The sequence below is a fragment of the Panicum virgatum genome, chromosome 9K (assembly GCF_016808335.1).
Source record: "Panicum virgatum strain AP13 chromosome 9K, P.virgatum_v5, whole genome shotgun sequence".
Classification (NCBI taxonomy): domain Eukaryota; kingdom Viridiplantae; phylum Streptophyta; class Magnoliopsida; order Poales; family Poaceae; genus Panicum; species Panicum virgatum.
In genome coordinates this window covers 10732818-10753359 of record NC_053144.1, presented here as the reverse complement: position 1 = coordinate 10753359, position 20542 = coordinate 10732818, and the positions used below count along the sequence as shown (strand labels likewise).

The 20542-nt window shown below is 51.3% G+C and overlaps 1 pseudogene across 1 annotated transcript; it reads right to left on the bottom strand.

The window, feature by feature from the left end:
- Positions 1-296: 296 nt before the first annotated feature.
- Positions 297-19648, bottom strand: LOC120647701 (annotated as a pseudogene). The gene is made up of 18 exons (XR_005664857.1): positions 18255-19648; positions 16070-16154; positions 15907-15969; positions 15565-15722; positions 14715-14790; positions 14572-14631; positions 14317-14424; positions 13566-13768; positions 13457-13464; positions 13324-13388; positions 10873-11160; positions 9548-9639; positions 9033-9183; positions 2196-2327; positions 1946-2095; positions 1099-1869; positions 853-1013; positions 297-761 (listed from the first exon to the last, which is right to left on the bottom strand). The product of XR_005664857.1 is annotated as an uncharacterized LOC120647701 (transcript).
- Positions 19649-20542: the final 894 nt, after the last annotated feature.

The following is a 20542-nucleotide window of genomic DNA, read 5'->3' as shown; positions in this document are numbered from 1 at the left end:
TTCACTGTTCTTCTGCTCTGAATTCAGGGAAAGAAATGGACTCTTCATGTGCATCCGGGAGGAGGCAGGACTCAGGAGCACGTCGCGTGCAACAGCTATGGCCGTAACTACACAAAGTCACAAATGGCACCCCTCCGTCTGGAAATGAATCCAAGATTGGTCTCTTCCCCTTTAGTTGCTGTAGTGTTTAACTTTTGTAAATCAATCTCTTGTATGACAGTATCAGCTTATAGCTCGGTCTACGCGATATGTGCAGTGACCCATTTGTGGTCATTTTCTAAAATACAGTTTGTAACTAAAATAATAAAAAAATCAATTATTATAGATGTAGGATTTGCAAGATCTCAAGCAACTCCTATACAGTTGTACAAAATCATAGCTAGAGAGTAATTGATCACCTATATGTAGCTACATGGTTCTGTACATGAAGAGGACAGGATATCAGCTTTATCAGGTAAGAGGTGACTTAACAAAATGTAACCAAATTCAATTGCGCTCAAAGCTCCTGTAAGTATATGCTAGATGCTACTGGAGTCGCTCCATAAGAGCTGCTTTTACCGGGAAGCTGAACCTTCTTCAAGCTTTGGTTTCCAGGCAGCAGCACGCGCGTCTTGTATCCATCTTTTTAGACCTTCAGCCGTGCCCGGGATACACATCAGGAACCTTTTCTTTGTCCATGTTCTTAGCCCTTGAGTCACTATGAATCGATGTTTCTGGAAGTGATGGTATAACTTATCGTGAAGCTTCTCTCATTGCTTCTCCTGCAGCAGTGCAGCACAAATGGATTATGTTATAAGATCTAGTAATGGTACTGCAGCGAACTTGTAATGTAACGCCAACTCGATATCACACCTGAGGTGGACCATGAAGAACACTGCGCCGACAAGGGTAATTCCTCCGGCAACTGACTTTAGCACCCCTTTCCCTTGTTTGGGGGCATCATCTTCAGGCCTTTGAGGAGGCTTAGCTATACTGTCTAAGTCCACAGGTTTATCTCCGGTTTGGGAACCTTCCTGCATGGTAGAGGAGCGTTAAGAATGCATGTGAAGGAGACATAATTACATGAGTGAAACGGAACTCGTGTGTTTCAGGAGGCACCATTTGATATCTATCACTGAATTCAGGATTCAGCTCTTCACACATGCTATCATTTGTCATCTCAGTCAGGCTTGGCTCTATATTATTCACCGCATCTTTAGAAACCATAACCATCGGCAATTTGCTCAGGTCTGACGGCTCGCCATTTAACCCATGTCTCAGTTCCTCGCAACTTGAACTCACTGACTCACTATCACAGGCAAGGGCGTCACAATGTAGATCGATGGTGCCAGTGTCCTTTTGGAGGTCAGCACTCTCTTTTTTTGGATGATCAACTAATGTTTCCCCATTTCCCTGAATAGGATGATCTAGAGACTTGGCCTGTCCATCATAAATCCTTTCTGAATCTGCGACAGGATGAGCATTCAACTCTGAATCATTCTTCCCACTTTCAAACGTTAACTGACTGTTTATGGAATCTGCCTCTTCTGAACTTAAGGAACATTTCGCCATTCTAGTTCTTGAACATTGGTCAGTTGCAGAATGAATAGAGTAAGATTCTTTGTCATGATTTTGTGGAGTTGAATCCGCGGACCCCGAATCCATAACAAAGTTAAGTGATCCCAAAGATTCAGCTAGAGATTTTTCTTCATGCATATCATGTCCACTTTCTCCATAGCCTTTACTTTCTTCTTTAGGGGGTGAAAGCATGGTTGCAAAATTGTCTTCATTAACTGAGTCCTCAGGTTCTGGAACAGACAGTCTGCTTTCTGCTTCATCAGAGTCATAATTTGTTTCCCCATGCTCGTCGTTCTTTCCACCAAATATTATCTGTGAAAAATAGATATTACGTGAGTATATTAAGCAGTTGCATTAAAAATAAAAGAAACCTTTTCCAGAAGCTTGCCTGCTGCTGCAATGCTTTGAAACTATCAGGTGTACTGTATCCACTTGAACTGGAGGAACTGTATTGTAGCTGCTCCAGACTTCTACGTATACCTCCAACAATACAGTTGGGCATGGATATTGTGTAGGTCACTATATCAAAATCAGGCACCTATCACCACAGATCAGAACCATGTAAATTAAAGTCACAACAGTAGATATAGTAATTGAAAAATGCATTTCTGAAATAGGTTGTGCTAGTATCGACTTACATTTAGGTGCATCATGTGAGACTTTTTCGATACCGATCGGATGCATATACAGACCTTCCGAACATTTCTTTTTTCAACCACATCAGAAGGGGTAAACAGGTCAATTCCAGCTAACCCGAGGATTTGACATATCTGGAAAGAACAAAGATTAATTATCAAGCAACCCTTTGGAAGAAATCTAATATCAACCAGTAAAGTAAATATGACGGCATTGAGTTTCAAGTGTCAACCAAAATATCCAGAAGCTTAAGCAGTCCATGTAATGTGGACAATAAACTTAAATACTCCCACCAGGTCCATTGTTTTTTTCCTCTGTTTAAAATTCCACCAGATCTCAAACTTAGGACCATTAGCTTTTTTTAAAGTGGTATATTGTCCACCCAACAGTTAACGCAAAAAATTGGCTTCAATTAGAAGTAGCCAAGTAGGAAACTAAGCAAGATGCCAAGATACATAACCTATTAGAGATGATTTAATTACATAATCTACAACTTTTCTCTGAGAATTCGTACCAATAGGTAGACAAACTTGGAGACTAACATAACTGCTGAGTTCATTGCAAAACAGCCAAGATATACAGGTGTGTGGTTATTCCCTAATGTTTCTTCAATTTACCATCAATAGCAGGTTCAGTACTAGTTTTAGAGCTTTTGATGCCCAAAAATATTAACAGAACATCTCAAGAACCATGGACAATTTACGCTAATTAAACTTAATGACGGGAAAATTAGTGTATTCCTCCAACCCTAGATGGGTGGGTATATATAGATCCTATACATGGGCCTCTAGATGAGCCTCTATACACATGAGCTCAATATACTCCAACACCCCCCCCCCCCCCCCCGCAGTCTGAACTACCGGCGCAGCGGTGTTCAAGACTGGACAACAAGAAAGCTAACACCCCCCCCGCAGTTTGAACAACCGACGCAGCGGTGTTCAAGACTGGACAAGATGAGAGTACAAGTAGAGCACAAAAGGGCTAATACCCCCGCAGCCACAACTAGCCACCGGCTACGTTGAGGCTGGATCGAAACTCCGAGAAGGTCGACGAGGGCAGCCCCTTCGTGAAGATGTCAGCAAACTGGGAGGTAGTCGGGACATGGAGTACCCGAACATCGCCGATGGCGACTCTGTCGCGCACGAAGTGTAAGTCGATCTCCACGTGCTTCGTCCGCTGATGCTGGACGGGGTTGGTGGAGAGATACACAGCGCTGACGTTGTCGCAGTAGACGAGCGTGCTCTTGGCGAGCGAGCTGTGGAGCTCCGCCAAGAGCTGTCGCAGCCAGGACGCCTCCGCCACTCTGTTAGCGACAGCCCGGTACTCCGCCTCGGCACTGGAGCGGGAGACAACCGGCTGCCGCTTGGACGACCAGGAGACCAGGTTGCCGCCCAGGAAGACGGCGTAGCCGGAGGTGGAGCGACGAGTGTCCGGGCAGCCAGCCCAGTCAGCGTCTGTGTAGACCACCAGCTCAGCAGAGGACGAGCGGTGAAGTACCAAGCCGAGGTCCACAGTGCCACGGACGTATCGGAGGAGACGCTTCAGCGCAGCAAGGTGTGACTCCCGGAGATCATGCATGTAGAGACAGACCTGCTGAACAGCGTAGGTGAGGTCCGGCCTGGTGAAGGTGAGGTACTGCAAAGCGCCGGCCAGACTCCGGTAGGCTGTAGGGTCAGCCACCGGATCACCCAGATCAGGAGACAGCTTCGCCTAAGTGTCGACTGGAGTGGAGCAGGGCTTGCAATCAGTCATCCCAGCCCGCTCCAGAATATCGAGGGCGTACTGCCGCTGGTGCAGAAGAAGACCAGACGGGCGAGGCTCAACAGTGACGCCCAAGAAGTGGTGGAGCTGACCAAGATCCTTCATAGCGAACTCGTGCTGCAGAGAGGAGATGACACTGTGAAGCAACTGCTGACTGGAAGCTGTGAGCACAATGTCATCGACATATAGCAGCAGATATGCCGTCTCATCCCCACGGCGGTAGATGAAGAGAGACGTGTCAGACTTGGCCTCGGTGAACCCCAGTGTCAGCAAGAACGTGGCGAACCGAGAGTACCAAGCCCGTGGAGCCTGCTTCAGTCCATAGAGAGACTTGTTGAGCCGGCAGACCATATCCGGACGACTCGATTCCACAAATCCCGCAGGCTGAGAGCAGTAAACAGTCTCTGACAAGGTGCCGTGAAGAAATGCATTCTTCACGTCCAGCTGGTGCACAGGCCAAGTGCGCGAGAGCGCAAGCGAGAGGACCGTGCGCACCGTAGCGGGCTTCACGACCGGGCTGAAAGTCTCATCATAGTCCACGCCAGGCCGCTGAGTGAACCCCCGGAGAACCCAGCGAGCCTTGTAGCGCTCCAGTGTGCCGTCAGCCCGACGCTTATGCGTCCAGATCCACTTGCCAGTCACCACATTGCAACCAGACGGACGCGGCACGAGGTCCCACGTCTGGTTGGCAAGAAGAGCCGCGTACTCCTCTTCCATCGCGCGACGCCAGTGAGGATCCGCCAAGGCGTCGCGGACAGAGGAGGGTACCGGAGAGACCCGCGGCTCTCCCTCGGTAGCGGAGAGAGTCGCGGCCTGGGACGCCATCCGCCGAGTCACCATGGGATGGATATGTCGAGGATCCCGATGGACGACTGGCGGGTGGTACACCTCCGGCTCTGCTCAAGAAGGAGCTGGAAGAGGCGGTGGCGGCGACGGCTCCGGTGTCGGCGTCGCAGGAGCCTCCAGAGCGGGAGGCGGCGCCGGTGTCGACGCGGAACGGCGCTGGTACACCTGCACCGGCTCAGCGTACCGCCGCGGCGCCGTGGTCGGCGCCAAGCGACGCCGGGCGCCGCCGGTACATCTGCACCGGCTGAGCGTACCGCGAAGGGGCAAGGGAAGGCACCGGGGCCGCGCGTGGCGCAGCGGGGCCGCGCGCGGCACGACCGGAGGTCCGGGGGCCGCGTGTGGCGCGACCGCGGGTACCGGGGCCGCGCTCGGCGCAGTAGGGATCACCGGAAGTGGTGCCGGTGCGCCGGGAAAACCTGCAGGAAAAGGACAGACAGGTAACGGTGGCTGGACCACCGGGTCAGTCGGAAACAGGGACGCCAGCTCGGGATCAGGAGAAGGTGTGGAAGAGGTGGAGTAGGGGAAATCCGACTCGTCGAAGACAACGTGTCGGGAGATCAGAACGCGGCGAGAGGTGAGGTCAAAGCATCGGTACCCCTTGTGGTCAGTGGAGTACCCAAGGAACACACAACGAGTCGAGCGGGGCGCCAGCTTGTGAGAAGCGGTGGCGGACGTGTTGGGGTAACACGCACACCCGAAGACCCGAAGGTGGTCGTAGCGAGGAGGGGTACCGAAAAGAGCGTGGTGTGGAGTGGGAGCAGGAGAAGCAGTGGACGGAAGACGGTTGAGCAGGTAGGTGGCGGTGTGGAGGCTCCCAGCCCAGAAGCGCGGGGGGAGAGAAGCCTGGATCAGAAGGGTGCGCACGACGTCGTTCGTCGTGAGAATCACCCGCTTAGCCTTGCCGTTCTGAGGAGAGGTATACGGACAAGACATACGCAGCTGAACACCTCGAGACAGGAAGAAAGACCGGGAGGTAGAGTTATCGAACTCCCGCCCGTTGTCACACTGGACGGCCTTAACGGTGAGGCCGAACTGAGTGGACACCCAGGCAAAGAAGTGGAGGAGGGTAGAGAAAGTCTCAGACTTGGCGTGCAAAGGGAAAGTCCAAGAGTAATGAGAAAAATCATCAACAATGACCAGGTAATATTTATATCCAGACATGCTGAGTACAGGAGATGTCCACAGGTCACAGTGGATGAGATCAAAAGCATGCGCAGCATGCGAAGAAGAAGAAGAAAACGGAAGTCTAACATGACGACCTAGCTGGCACGCATGACAGAGGTGCTCAGCAGGAGCCCTAGTACAAGGAACATCTGTACTACGACTAAGCTGAGCCAAAACGTCGCGGCCGGGGTGTCCAAGCCGGCGGTGCCAGGTAGTGGAAGAAGGCGTCACGGCAAAAGCAGTAGACGAAGAAGAAGCCGAAAGCGGAGCAGCGGAAGAAGGAAGCCGAAGAGTGTAAAGGGGCCCCGGGCTGTCACATCGGAGGAGCGGACGCCGGGAAGCCGAATCCTTCACAGTAAGACCAGAAGAGTCAAATTCAATAGTACAGGAGTTGTCAGCAGTAAACTGGCGAATAGAAAGAAGGTTGTGAACCATTTGAGGAGCAACAAGAACATGAGGAAGACGAGGAGCAGAACCCAGAGCGGTGACAGGAAGGCAAGACCCATCACCAACCATGATAGAAGGACAAGAGGGGTGTGGGTGTCGGACAGAGGAGAGGATACCAGCATCGGGAGTGGTGTGGAACGAGGCACCCGAGTCGGCGATCCACTCGGTGCTGGTCGGCGGCGTCAGTCCCATGGTGCTGAAGGACTGCGCCAGAGCGGCCTGGTCCCACCCCCCAGGCCAGGTCGGCTGCTGGCTGGGCTGAGCGGGCGGGGTCCAGGACGGCGCGAAGAGTGGAGCAGCGCCAGTGAACATGGCCGCCGGCTGGAGCTGAGGACGAGGCCCCCCTCCCGGACCCTGGAACGGCCACATCGAGATGCGCCCTGACCATGGGTTGCTGAAGGATGGCCAGGGCGTACCTCCAGCGGCAGGGGCAGGAGCGGGAGCCGGAGCCGGTGTCGGCGCACCCCGACGGCCCCCACCAGTACCGGTGCTCCCAGAAGCAGGGCCACCAGTGCCACCACCCGTCGCCGGCGACGTCCACGGCCCCCCCTCCTCCGGTCTGCCCGGCGGAGGCAGCACCAAGGAGGGAGGTGGCAGGAGCAGCGGAGGAGGCCGGTGGAGTAGCAACGAGCACGGCGGGGGTGGGCGAGGACGATCCGGGCGCGAGACCTCTGGCGATCTCCTCGAGGGCGAGGTCGTCCCGGACCTGCAGGAAGGTGGGAAAGGGCCTCTGGCGGGCGATCCAGCCCTTCAGGTGGTCGTAGGTGCTGCTCAGTCCCCGCAGGACATTGAGCACCAAGACCCGATCGGACACCGGATCCCCGAGGTCGTGAAGAGCATCGGCCATGCTCTTCATCCGCCGGCAGTACTCACCGACGGAGAGGTCCCCCGGCTCGAAGGTGCGGAAGGTGGCGTCGAGCTGGAGGGCGCGGTACTCGGCGTTAAAGAGGAATTGCCCCTCGAGCGCCACCCAAGCCTGCCGCGCGGTGCCGCCGTGGGTCCTGACGAGGTCCTGCAGATCTAGGGAGATGGTCCCGAAGATCCAGGACATGGCGACGCTGTCGAGGCGCAGCCACGCCACGTCCCGTGCCTCGATCGGCGAGTCGACGAGGACGTGGTCGTCGAGGGCGTAGCGGCGGAGGGTGAGGAGGACCTGATGCCGCCAGCGGCCGTAGGAGGAGGACGCGGGGTCGAGGAGAACGGAGACCAGGGCCCTGATGTTCTAGACCCCGGCGGCCTGGAGGTGGAGCTGGGCGACCATGGGTTCGGTCGGGTCGTACCGGGCTCCAGCGGGCGGGGCACGGTAGGAGGAGGAGGCGCCGTGCTCGGGGTCGACAGGCAGCTGGCCGGAGGAGGCGCGGAGGTAGCGCTCCGCCTCGGCAACCCGGAGAGCGAGGGCGTCGGCCGCGGCGCGCTCGCGCTCCCAGGCGAGGGCAGCCACGCGGACACGCTCCTGGGCCGCCGAAGCCTCCGACTTGGCGGCGAGGAGGGCCGCAGCGAGGGCGTCGTCGGTCTGCGGCCCGCGGAGGGCGGCGGCGGAGAGCGGCGCATCCGCAGGCGACATCCCGAGCCCGGTCCACGCGGCATCAGGTGTGGCGTCGACGGCGGGCTGCTTGCCCGCGGCGATGGCGGCGCGGTGGGCAGCAGCAGCGGCGGGATCGGCGGCTGCATCCTCTGGAGCAGCCCCCGCGGCGTGCAGGAGTTGGGCTGCAGCCCGCAGGACCGCCGGATCGGCGCCCGCGGCCTGCAGTAGTTGTGCTGCGGCCCGCAGGGCGGCCAGATCGGCCTCTGCGGCGGCAGTGGCGGCTCCCACAAGCTGCTCTACCACGGGAGGCGGCTCCAGGGCGTGGTGCAGAGGTAGGGCAGGCTGCAGGGGACCGCCCAGGGCAGGACCCGAGCCTGGGCCCGTGCCTGGAGCAGGGGGGAGGCGCCCCGTGCCCCTGCGGCGGCGGCTTCATCCGCATCCGGCCCGAGCACGGCGGCGAGGACCACCGCAGGGGCGGCGGCGGCGGATCCAGGGCCTGCAGCGCCCGCACCCTGGGCGGATCCAGAGCCTGCGGCGGCGGATCGGGTCCCCGCGGCGGCAGGGCGCCAGGCGGCAGCTCCAGGGGCCAACCAGGCGGCGGCGGCGGCTGCAGGGGAGCCAGCGACCGGCCCGGCGGCGGCAGCAGAGGAGGAGGGGAGGGGAGGGAAGGAGGAGAGAGGAGGGGGAGGAGGAGCCGGCGGCCGCGCAACAGGGGAGCCCTGGCGGCTGGAACAGAGAGGTGGAAAACCTAATCTACTGATACCATAATGACGGGAAAATTAGTGTATTCCTCCAACCCTAGATGGGTGGGTATATATAGATCCTATACATGGGCCTCTAGATGGGCCTCTATACACATTGGCTCAATATACTCCAACAAAACTCATGAGTCTAGCTACTTGAAATTGTATTCATGCTAGAAAAATGCTCCACTCAAAGCTCCTATGATGACAAAAAAAGACAAGGATTTATTTCAGTTCACTTTTACCACAAAAATGCACTTCAACTTATTTCTTTTTCATGAACACACTTAATATTGAAATCTAGAAAGATTTCGCTCAAAAAGATATTAGTACAAATTTGGAATGATCCATACCTTTAGAAAAAAGTCAACTTTTAAATAGGGCATATAATTTCCATTGCTCCTGCCAAAGGATAGTCGCTCACAAATATAAACTTTTGATTGCTTGAATTGATCTCTGTTCTTTTTAAGTAACCTTTTCCATATTACTTTGGAAAGTCGATACCTGTCAGCACGAATATAACATGTTAGCAGAATATGTACATCATCAAAAAAAAAACAAGGAAGCAAACAAGTGTCAGGACACTAAAGTCTGAAACTGGTTAAAATGTCTTAGAGACAGGATTAATTATCAAACAATTCCAATATTACAGAAACCAGTTACCCAAGGCATTATTTCTTCTGATTGAATGACTTCATAATGCGAAAGCAAGCAGACAAATGCAAAGAGCCAAAACTAACTAATTGTGAGCAAAAATATACCAACCCGTAGGATCCAAGATTTCCATAGTTACACCATGTGTACAGCACAAACGTGCTCATTACTTTTGTGCATGCAGCAAGGAGTGGTGAAGAAACCAGAAACTTACAGTAATTCCCCATCAGCAAGAAGGTCTGCAACTAAAACGCCTTCATCAAATCTACGATGCAGAACTTCTCCAAGCCAGACTTTTGTTTGTTTCTGAAACAAAAATTGAAATAAATAGGGATGAAGTCAGTACAATAATTGAATAAGATAGTGCGTACAATCTTCTGATTTATAGATGAAGGATAACTGACAAAAAAATACCTTTGAAATAATAACTAACAAAGAGTTGGTTTGTATGAAAAATATAAACATTACTTCCTAAGAATAGTTTTCGGGTGTTACTAAGTCTGCATATCCAGTATTACATCACATTGCGCAATTCACCAATTCAATGAGTTGCAACTGTAATCAACGGCAATTGAATTAGCTATGCGTCAACTGAGGTATTGCGCTTTCTTAACAAATCTTAACAGACGAATGAAATGTATATATTGCGTTTACTCGTTTTTCAAGAAATCTTGGGTTTGTGGGAGTATTTAAGTAGCCATATTCAGTAAGGACACTTGTCTTTAACTTCATCTGAAGCTAAGAGAGTGAATCATTCAATGTGATTTTTTACCATTCTTGTTAACAGGGAGCAATGTAGGAGTGCAAATTGGTGACCTTAGGTGCACCTCCAACACTCTTTATTATTTTGGAGAAGCGGTACAAATATTTGAACTAAAAAGGATTGGAGGTGCACCTAAAGGTCGCCAATTTACACCCCAAGAGAAATGGTACAGAAAGAATAGGCCATTTTTCACATCTACTGCAGCAAAGCGTGGCAACAAACCTATGAAGATGTGCTAGTTGAGTATCCAATATTAACTGATCTATCCGAAATGTGTCAATTTTAACATGGTGGCATTCTAACGTCTAATTTACCACAATTTTAACGTCTGGAAACACTTCTGCAACATTTAATGCAAAGTATAAAACAGTATTCTATTCGACAGTCCAACAAAGTCGAAACCAGAAACTAGCCATAATGATAAATAATTCTCGTTGCCGTCTTAAGCATATTTTAAATGACCCCTCACTAAAAAGATCAAATTCACAGCATGGGGTTACTTCTGGAGTGAGAATCCTACGAACTGATCCCCTCCAATAAAAAAAAATCCTTCGAATCAAGAGCGCCCCGAACAGATCGCATGAACCTTGAGGACACATGCATCGCTGGAGAATCTCGCCGGAAGTAGAGCACAACGTCCATCACCAAGCACGGATGCCAGCCGCAGAAAGCGGAGGCCTAAACCGGCCGGCGCCGGAGCTCCAAGCAAGCACACTCACTATTCCATTAGCCCCCGGTTCCCCCACGGCCATTACACAGAAGCTTGGGGCGCTCACCTGCAGGAAGACGTCGTCGAGCTCGCGGAAGGTGGACGTGCACGACGCCTCGCCCACGCCCACGCGCACCGCCCCTCCCTGCGGCTCCCTGCTCCACCTCCCCACTCCTCCCCATCCTCCTCGATCGCCGACCATCACGTCGCGGGGCGCCCGCCGCCCGAGGGCGCTCCAGCCCAGATCGTCGTGCGCCCCGCCGCGCGCGGCGTCCAGGCTCGTCATCGCTCCCCCCGAGGCCTCGGCCCGCCCGTGTTTCGCTTCGCCTCCTCCTCCTGCAGCCCTTGTACCCGGCTAGCACTCCACCTCCACGGCTCCACTTGAGCGGGCGGCGGAGAGGGCGCCCGGTGTGGAGGCGGAGGCGGGGGCGGCGCCCCCGTGTCGCGTGCTGCACTGCCGCACCCGCGCGGCATTTACTCGCGCAGAGTATTTTTCTCGCGGCGGAGGACGGGGACATGATTGGATTTTCTCCGCCTGCGTGCCGACGAGCCCCGGGGGCGCGGGCTGGGCGCGGCCAAGCGGCGTCTGGGCGTTGTTTGTCAGGGCTCCGATTACTCTAAAAACGGCTCCAGCTCCAGTTTTTGTATGGAGCGACTTCTCTGATAAAATTGGAGCTATTTTCTAAAACGTTTGGTAAAATAGTTTCACTTGTTAGATTGAGATTATAAAATGTCTAAATTGCCCTTCTCTACATTTTTCTTTTAATCTTTTTTCTTTTCTTTTTTTCCTTCTCTCCATTTCTTTTTCTTTCTCTTTTCTTTTTTTCCCTCCACTCTTCTTATCCATTCGCCCTCCGTCCAACGCCTTCCTCGCGCTCCTCCTCCACCGCGGCGCAGGGCCATGGCGGGCACCTCGAGCTCGGCGCAGCCCCGCCTCGAGCTCAGCAGCGCGACGGGCGGACCTAGGGCCGGCACGAACGGCGGCGCTCTGGAGCTCGGCTGCGGCGAGGTGCGCGAGGACCGAGGACGAGGCGGCGCCGGCCGAGGACGAGGCGGCGGTGGCCGAGGACGCAGCGTCGTCCTGCTCTTGGGCCATGGCGGCGGCCGCGGCCTTCCCCCTCTCCTCTCCCCTGCCGGGCCTCGTCGCCGCTCCCTCCCCTGCCTGGCTTCTCAGTGAGCCGTGGCGGAGGTCTCGAGCTCCGCCGGCCTAGATCCGCGCGGGTCCATGGCCTCCACCTCCCTCCTCGCCGGAGCGGCGGCGGCGGGCACGACGCGGCGGAGCGGCGACCGGATACAGGCAGAGCACGGTTTGGCCACATCGCGCGGCTCCGGACACCGGCTCGCCTCTCTGTCGGCCGCCCGTGCTCTCGCTCCGCCCGTCCTCTGCCGCGTCGTGCGCATGGTGTCCGGGGGATGGGCATCGCGGGACAGAGGCGCGCGGAGCCGTTCGGAGCCACAAAAACGTGGCTCCTCCTCCCCTTCGGAAGCCGCTAGGGGCTCCAGCGCCAGCTCCACATGCGGAGCCGCTGCAATTTTCACCGTTTGGCAGGGCTCCTGCCGGAGCCGCTCGTGGAGCCCTGCCAAACAGGGCCAGAGTCAGCGAGCGGCGGCGCACGAGCCGGGCGCTGGGGCTCTTTGCGGGAGCTGGAGCCGGGACAAAACCGCGGGATGAAAGGGACGGGGCTGGAGCCGTGGACGGCCGATGCGCCGTCCCGTTCGTGTGGCCGGCGGTTGCTGAGCTGATCGCGAAGCTCGTGTACGGGGGTTGCGTTAACGTGTTCGCACTCGTGCAGTGTGTTTGCGGCGAGGAGGGTGGCAGCGATGCGTGTACCGGTGCTGACTGATCTTAACCCTTTTTTATTTTTAGCAGCAGGTAATGATAGTAAAGAATACGCTAATAATGGTTACAGAGTGATACCGCTTCTGTCATTTTGGTTCACAAGCAACACGCAGCCAAAAGAACTGGATATTCACGCAGCAACACGTCTTTTCTCTCGTCCGGGTTCAAATTTGGATTGCTTCGCGTTCAAATGTGTGCAGAAGTTTTGAGTTGAATGCGGTTTTTAGGGGTTAGTTAACTTTCACGTGACTTGCAAGCTCCTCTTAAGGTGACTGGCTAACGGAGCGAATGGACAGAGAAGCACCTCATTTGGGCGCCCTTTACTCGCGTCCCACTCCATGTTCCGCCGTACATCCAAACTATGCGTGAATTAGAGACGAACCTCACTTTACCAAGTCCGGCTAATGAACAGCGCAACAGACGAGAAAGCTATAAATTCACCAGCTTTTCGAGCAAACAAGCCATGGAGTAAAGAATGATGATGTCAAACATTTACAAACATCGGCTAAGTCTAGATCATTATCACAGTAAATTCCACCCCTTTTGCCTAGCAAATGTACAAAAAGAAGAAAAAGAACCCTACTGAATGGAAAACCCTTTGCCTAACCAAGAATACCCAAAGAATACAATGGAACGCATCCAATACCGAAGCTCACCATCCCAACTGACTACACATACTGAACTATATCCTAAACAAACCCTCGTTGTTCCTTTCTGGCACCACGAGTGGAAATCATGAAGATCTGCAAAGCATAGATGTAATTGTTCAACAAAAGTTACAAAGGCGAAAGACTATATTTAACTGAACAACCTCGAAAGCTGATATCTTGGAAGCTTGATCATTACTCTAATATAAAAGAAGCTTACCGATGCATGACCTAAGCATTGGTTTCACAAAGCCAAGCGCCCATCCATCATACTACAAGCGGATGCCAGGGGGCGAAGATTCAAAAGAAGCTCGCAGCGGCCTATTGACAAATGGGTGCTCCAAAAGTTGTGATGCAGAAGGCCGGTTCTCTGGATCAACTCTTACACACTGGCCAATGAAATCTTGCGCTTCTTCTGACAGGTAGTTGGGAATAGGAGGTTTCTCCCCTCTTCCAATCATGAAGAAAGCATTTGTCTACAAGTAACAAAGCAACATTAGTAGAAAGATGGAGACCAACTGAACCTATCTAGTTTACAAGTTTAACAAGTTACATAGGACATTATTGAGGGAGAAATGAAATAATTTTAAATGATATCGCACGCTAATACTAAGTATTTTTTTTTAATCAAGGAAAGATGAGGCAGCAACAGGTCCAATAAATCTTTATACCACAAGGATACAATGGCTGTACTTCCATTAAATTTACTAGACATGCAATATACTGGCTTCAAAGGAAAATTACAGTTTTCCCTCTGTTCAGCCATGTGCCGCCCAATTAATTTTTAAAAAACAGAAAAACTGGAGATTTCCATAAAAAGACATAAAAGAGAGGAATTGACATCCTATTGCTTCTTAATTCCAAGGTCAAATGGAGAATATAGATATTTGTTCATTATAATTTCTATGTTTCTTCTTATCCAGAAGTTTTATATTCCAAGCAAGCATCAGATAAGGCCCGACACAATAAAAAATATTTAAACTTGCAAATATTTGGGAAAAAAGGACAGAATAGCATGGCATACCCACTCGACATTAGGAAATGGTATTTGCCGAGTTAGCATTTCCAATACAGTGCAGCCAAGGCTCCATATGTCAGCTGAAGGCCCATACATCTTTTTAGGATTAATAACCTGAAAATGAGAAGGTGCATTAGTTATGTGTCAAGGGATACTACACAAGTATTGTCCTGTGGGAAAAAAGCATAAAATTTATAATTTTCATTACAGAGGATGGTAGTTGCATAAAAGTAATAAGAAATGTTAACTTGTAACTTTTACCTCAGGTGCCATCCAGTAAACACTTCCTTTGCATGATCTTAGCATATTAATTTTTGACATCTGAAATTTGAAGAAAACTACCTCCATAAGATAATTTGAGATAGAGAACATGCAAATAACTGATAAGAAATATGAAGGCTAACCTCCTTTGCCAATCCAAAATCTGCAAGCTTTACAGATCCATTGGCATGAACCAATATATTGGCACATTTGATATCTCTGGATATGAAGCAATTGTTTCAGTTGACCAAAATTATCAAATTGAATGGAAGCATCAAATGGACATATCCAAATATGGCCCCACAAAAGTAATAAAACATCAAGAAATATGATGCATTATCTCATTTTTTATGTAAGTTATCAATACCAAGTTAACCTATATGTTTAGAGAAGTTCTAGAAAATCCAGAAAAGGCGGTCTTTTACCAGGTTTTAATAAACAATTTGAGTTTTTCTTGATCCGAACAGAAGTGAGCAAACCCAGGTGCTCTAACACTAACAGGGCTACCCTACATTTGTTACTGGCCTCCACAAGGGTTCACAGCCCAAATTCTAGGGTGTAAAATTCAAAAGGAAAAAAGAAAAAACAACTAAGAATTTCTTGTCAAAATCTGCATCTTGGCCTCATATGCCACCCAAGAATAGACACAAGAAAAAATTAGGAAAGGTAAGGTCCTATATACAAATAGTTTCTTTAGTTTCTTTAACAAGATACATAGGTCTCGTTCGAGAGACATGAGGAACAACATGACCTCAATATCACAAAAATATGGAACAGTTGGTTTCCAGAAGTAGATAATACTGGAAAGCAGATTTATTCCCCAAATATCATTTTCACAACAAAAATGTATGCTACATTACATGGTCTATCAGAGACTTATTTTTCCTGCTTCACGCTATTCTTTGTTGGAGACAAAGTTTAGAAAACAACCTATTACCGCTGCATTGTAAGCACTAAATTATCCAAAATATTAAAATAAGGTCAGCTTTATACCTGTGGACAACATTTCGCTCATGGAGGTAAAGCAATCCATTAAGAATCTGCCTAGTGTATGCAGAGACTTGCGATTCTCGTAGTTTATACTTTTGATAGAGGGATGAAAGAGACCCTTGAGTGACAAGCTCAATAAAGATATAGAGTTTTGATTCTTCCTGCATTGAAGTGTAAACACATCAGTACATCACATCAGTTGAACAACATTACTAGTGTATGCATATAATGCAAATGGCATAATGATTGCTTAAAAGTTAAATCATGTCTTGGCTAAATGCGCAACCAGATAACATCAAAAGAACAGCAGAGTCATGTTCGATTAAAAAAAGAACAGCGGAGTACCTTGTCAGTTCCATAATACTGGACTATATTTTCATGTTCAAACTGACTAAGGAGAGCAATTTCCTGAAAAACACAAAACTTAAAATTACAGGTGGACACAAATAATAAAAAAGTGGTGTAACAGACAACAGATGATATTATAAGATTAATCAGCAGATAAAACCTGCTCAAGTGCAAGAATAGATGGTTGTGCGTTGCTTCCTTGATCAAGCAAAGATACTTCCTTCACAGCAAAAAATGCTCCCTCACTGCAAAGATATAATTGACATAAGCTTTTCAAGTGGAGTGACAGAAAGAGTAAACTTTACAAGATTCTAAGTCGCAGTTGATTTAACTTATATAATCAGGAGAAAAAATATAAATACTCCTAAGAATCTTCCACAGCTGAATCAGACATCAACGCCTGTTTGGGACCGTGTCTGCGGTGGCGGGATCCTAGAAACCTGAGAATCCCAGCGCGAGAAGCGAGACGCAGCTTGCAGCATGCTTCTGCGTGACGCGCTTCTGTCGGACTTGTCCCAAATTGGGCCTAAATTCCTAAAATATTTTTCATGAAAGAAATCATCCATTTATCTAACTACACCTTCAAAATTTTGCGATTTTCAATACAAAATTCTTTACTTGACAAGTTAGTTGGAAATCAATCAATAAATGTCTGCTTGTGAGAGTACTTGTTTGGTTGTTCCTACGCTCAAATTTCCCCAAAATTAACCTACGCTCAAATTTCTTATCAGGTGCCAACGGAAAATGAAGAGACATCCCTGTCGGAGCAACCCCAGATTTGGTGCTTTGGTTGGGAGAGGGCAAGGAGGTGGTGACGGGATGAAGGTGGAGCGGCGCGCATGCAAGTTGGGTGTGGGGGAGGGGATTAGTGTTAGGGTTAGGGGTTGGGACGGGCTCCAATGGCCAGCAGCCTTGGCGGTCGTTGGTGGTGGCAACGCAAGGCGGCGGCGGTGCTGCCAGCTGGGTGGTGGAGGTCAACCGGTGGGTGGGGCTGGTGGCAGGCGTGAACGGGAGTAGCGGTTAGGGGAGGCAGGGCAGCAGGGGCTAAGGCCGCCACCGGCAGGACAGCACGATGGGACGGAAGGAAGAAGGAAAGGCGAAAGGATATGCTGCTTCAGTCACTGGTAACATGTAGAGGCGAACAAGCACCGTATAATGGGGCTGACCTACACTAGAGCTTATCTTTAAAACAAATCGGCAAAACAGGGAACAAGATAAAGCATCAAATATAGTCTATCAGTTTGGCCAGGTTACTATGTGCTCCCGGCTTCAAGGCAAGGGTACAGAGATGCTTGTTACATGAATTTAAAATAAGGGAGATCAAAATTTATACTTTAGCCCTAGCAAATTAGATAACATGTGAAACCAGAGATATTGCATGTATCAAGTTCACAAACACTGTTTCATCCTATAACGGTAATGGCTCCAGCGCTCTCTCACCTCACCACCCTTTATGTATAGATTAGGCAGTCTACAGATATTGGATTTTGCATAGATAGTGTTCATATGCATGATACACTAGCACCAGCACAACAGGCTTGCAAGATGTCATGCTGTACAGAATTACACATACAAGGTTCACAACACTGAAGCCCTAACATATTGTATTCTGTATTTCCTATCAACACAATGTCCATGCTGTGTGGGGTAAACAATTTTGGAAGTTATATTTGTATAAACTGACCTTTTCCCTATACCTTTATTAGCCATTAGATCAACAACCAATCTAACAATCCACATATCATCATAACAGTCACAAAAGGGGCAGAGGCTTAGAAAAATCATGCAAATTATAATAGCAATCAGAGCATTCGTTCAGAAAATAATAAACCATCTGACAGGTGGTGGGTATCAAGGCTTGAGAGGGCAACACGCTGCCTATTATGCTAGGTTGGTCAGCGCATTGTTAATACTTTGGATATAAATGTAAATAAAGAATCTGTTGTTCACCACATTTTCATTTATTTATATGCAATAAAATTCAATCGATGACATATGCCATCTTTGTGACCTACATTAAGATTTCCCTGCTGAGCTATGGAACTTTAGTTAGTTTAATATATCAAATAAATTGTAAAAACCTAACATCTTGTTGGGTACCAAAATAGTACTGGAGGAAAACTAGGTGCCAAATGAAAGAGGTGTGCCAAGCTTATTGCAAAGGAGCTATTTGAACAATGTAAGTCTATCTCTAATAAAAGTAACCCTACACGAAGGCTAGATATCAGGACAACATTTAAGATATGCCTAAGTTGGACCGAAGGCTGCAGCACTTTTTGGAATGACGAGTAATAACAACATAAGCATGTGCACACAGTAATATTCAAACTAGCACTGACACTTACTCACTGATCCCCTCGTACACCATTCCAAATGAGCCGCTTCCCAGAAGAGCACCACGCATCCATGACTTAATCTTCCGCTTGAACTTGCCATTTGGTGAGATGATGAACATGGCTTCTGTGGTTGTACTGGACGCATCATCATCGTTTGTTGTCGACAAGGAAGATGTTCCAGTGAAACCCTCGAAGGTCTCTCCTACTCTCAACTCTTTCAGCTCCCCCTCCACTGCTGCCACCCCATCTTCAACCTCGTCCTCCTCTGTGTCTGACACGTGACGATTGTCCACGTGTTCATGAGCCCCTCCCAGTTCACTTCTCTCTTCACTGGGAGCAAACGACTGCACAATGTCCCAAGCCGACCCAGTCATGTCATCAGCAACGGCGGGCCTCCTCACCGGCGGAGGAGCAAGTGCTGTGATAGGCGGAGGCGGGGAGAGCAGAGGCGGCCGGGCACCCCGTATTCCGACCTCCCCGCCTCCCCTCTTGGGCGAGGGGAGGGGTAAACCCCCGACGGGAGGCGCAACAGCAACGGCAGGGGCGGCCTTGGGGGACAACTCCGGCGCCGGAACGGTAGGCTCCTCCGCCGACTCGGTGGCGGTGGAGGTGGAGGAAGAGTGGAGCGACTCCTCAGGAATGGGGGCTGGGACGGAGAGAGCCGGCTGAACATTGGGCGCCGAGACCGCGCGTGCGATGGGCGAGAGTTCATCGGCGGGAGGGGACAGGACGTGGCGGGGGCGCGGGAGGAGGTCGGAATTGGAGCGCGACTTGCGCGCCTCCCAGGCTGCGATGGGGATGGCGAACTCCTCGGGCCCCGAGAGCCCCAGGCTGCGGCAGAGCTCGTCGACCTCCCCCTCCGCGCTCCCGCTGATGCGGAGGTCCGCGCCGGGGGCAAGGTCGAGCGAGCGCGAGGGGCGGAGCCCCGGTGACCGCTGCTGGTCCGCCGAGGACGAGGACGACCACGACGCGCCCACCGACGCGGACGCCCCCGCGCCGCCCACCTCGTACTCGATGCGCTTCGCCGCGTTGCGGCGATCCAGCCGCGGGCTCCGCCCCCGGCTCCCGCTCCCGCTCCCGCTCCCGCCGCCGCCGCGGCTGCTGGATTCCATGGAGGCGTCCGCCCCGCCGCGGCGGCGGCCGGAGGAGGACGAGGACGAGGGCGAGCCGGACGAAGAGGACTGCTTACGGCTCCACGGGAACATCTGGATCCATACGAGGGGGCGCAGCTCACACCTAAATCCTGAGCTCCATGCGAGCGCGTCGGGATTCCAACTCGATTTCGCAGCCGCGGTTGCGCCGCAGCATCGGGGAAGGATTGGGGGAGGAGGAGAGCTAGAGCTTCGGCCTTCGGCCTTCGGCTGCTTGCTGGGAGGGAGGTGGGGTATGCCGTGTGCCGTGGCGTTGTGGTGGGAAGTGAAAATTTACGATACAGTAGGCGGAACACGCTTCGGGTCCATGCCAGTGGGCCTGAAGTTACTCTTGGGCCCAGAGGGTAGAGACACAGTGACCGGCTGCTGTCTCTTCCGCGGGTGGCTTTAAGGAAGTGGCGGAGGACTGGCCGGACGCGGGTTGACTGCGACGACTGGGGAGGTGTTGCGGTTTAAGAAGGGGTCTGTTCGGCCCCGCGTGGGGCCCGGACGTCAGTGGAAGAGCGCGAGGGGTAAATTAATGGCTGCCGCTGGCGTGGATGTGAGGTCAGTGGGGGCCGGAGCGCGTGTGTGAACGGTGGCCGCGCCTGATCCTCCTCGCCGTCAACGGCTGGTGTCGCGCACGGCGGCGGTTGCCGGCGAGGCAGGCAAGAATCCCGGGACGAGCTGCTCTCGCATGATCCATCTTTTGGATGGGAAAACTGCACGTGGGAATTGTGCTGTTGGTTGTTACTCCCTCCATTCACTTTTGTTAGATACTTTCGTTACATAGCTAAGCTGAGCAAGTGGCCGGCCAGGATTACTGATTGTATACCTGTTTGGAGCTTGGGTTTTCACGTAATTGTGTGAGATAAAAAAGTGTTTGAATTCTGGTAAGAAATGAAAATTATTGGTTTTGGAACAAGATCCTAGTAGCTGTACATATTTCTCGATCTTCAGCCCAGCAGCTCAAAACATGTGTGGTGCTACCTGGTACTAACCGAAGCGGTATCAGGAAACAATTTGAAACCCGTCAGAAATTGTTCGAAACAAACCAGATTCCCAATTTACAAAGCAAAATTCACGGTGAAACCTGGGAAATTACGATCAAAATATCCTTGGCGTGGCGAGAGGGAGACGGGGACGACCGTATTAAAACGTCCTTTA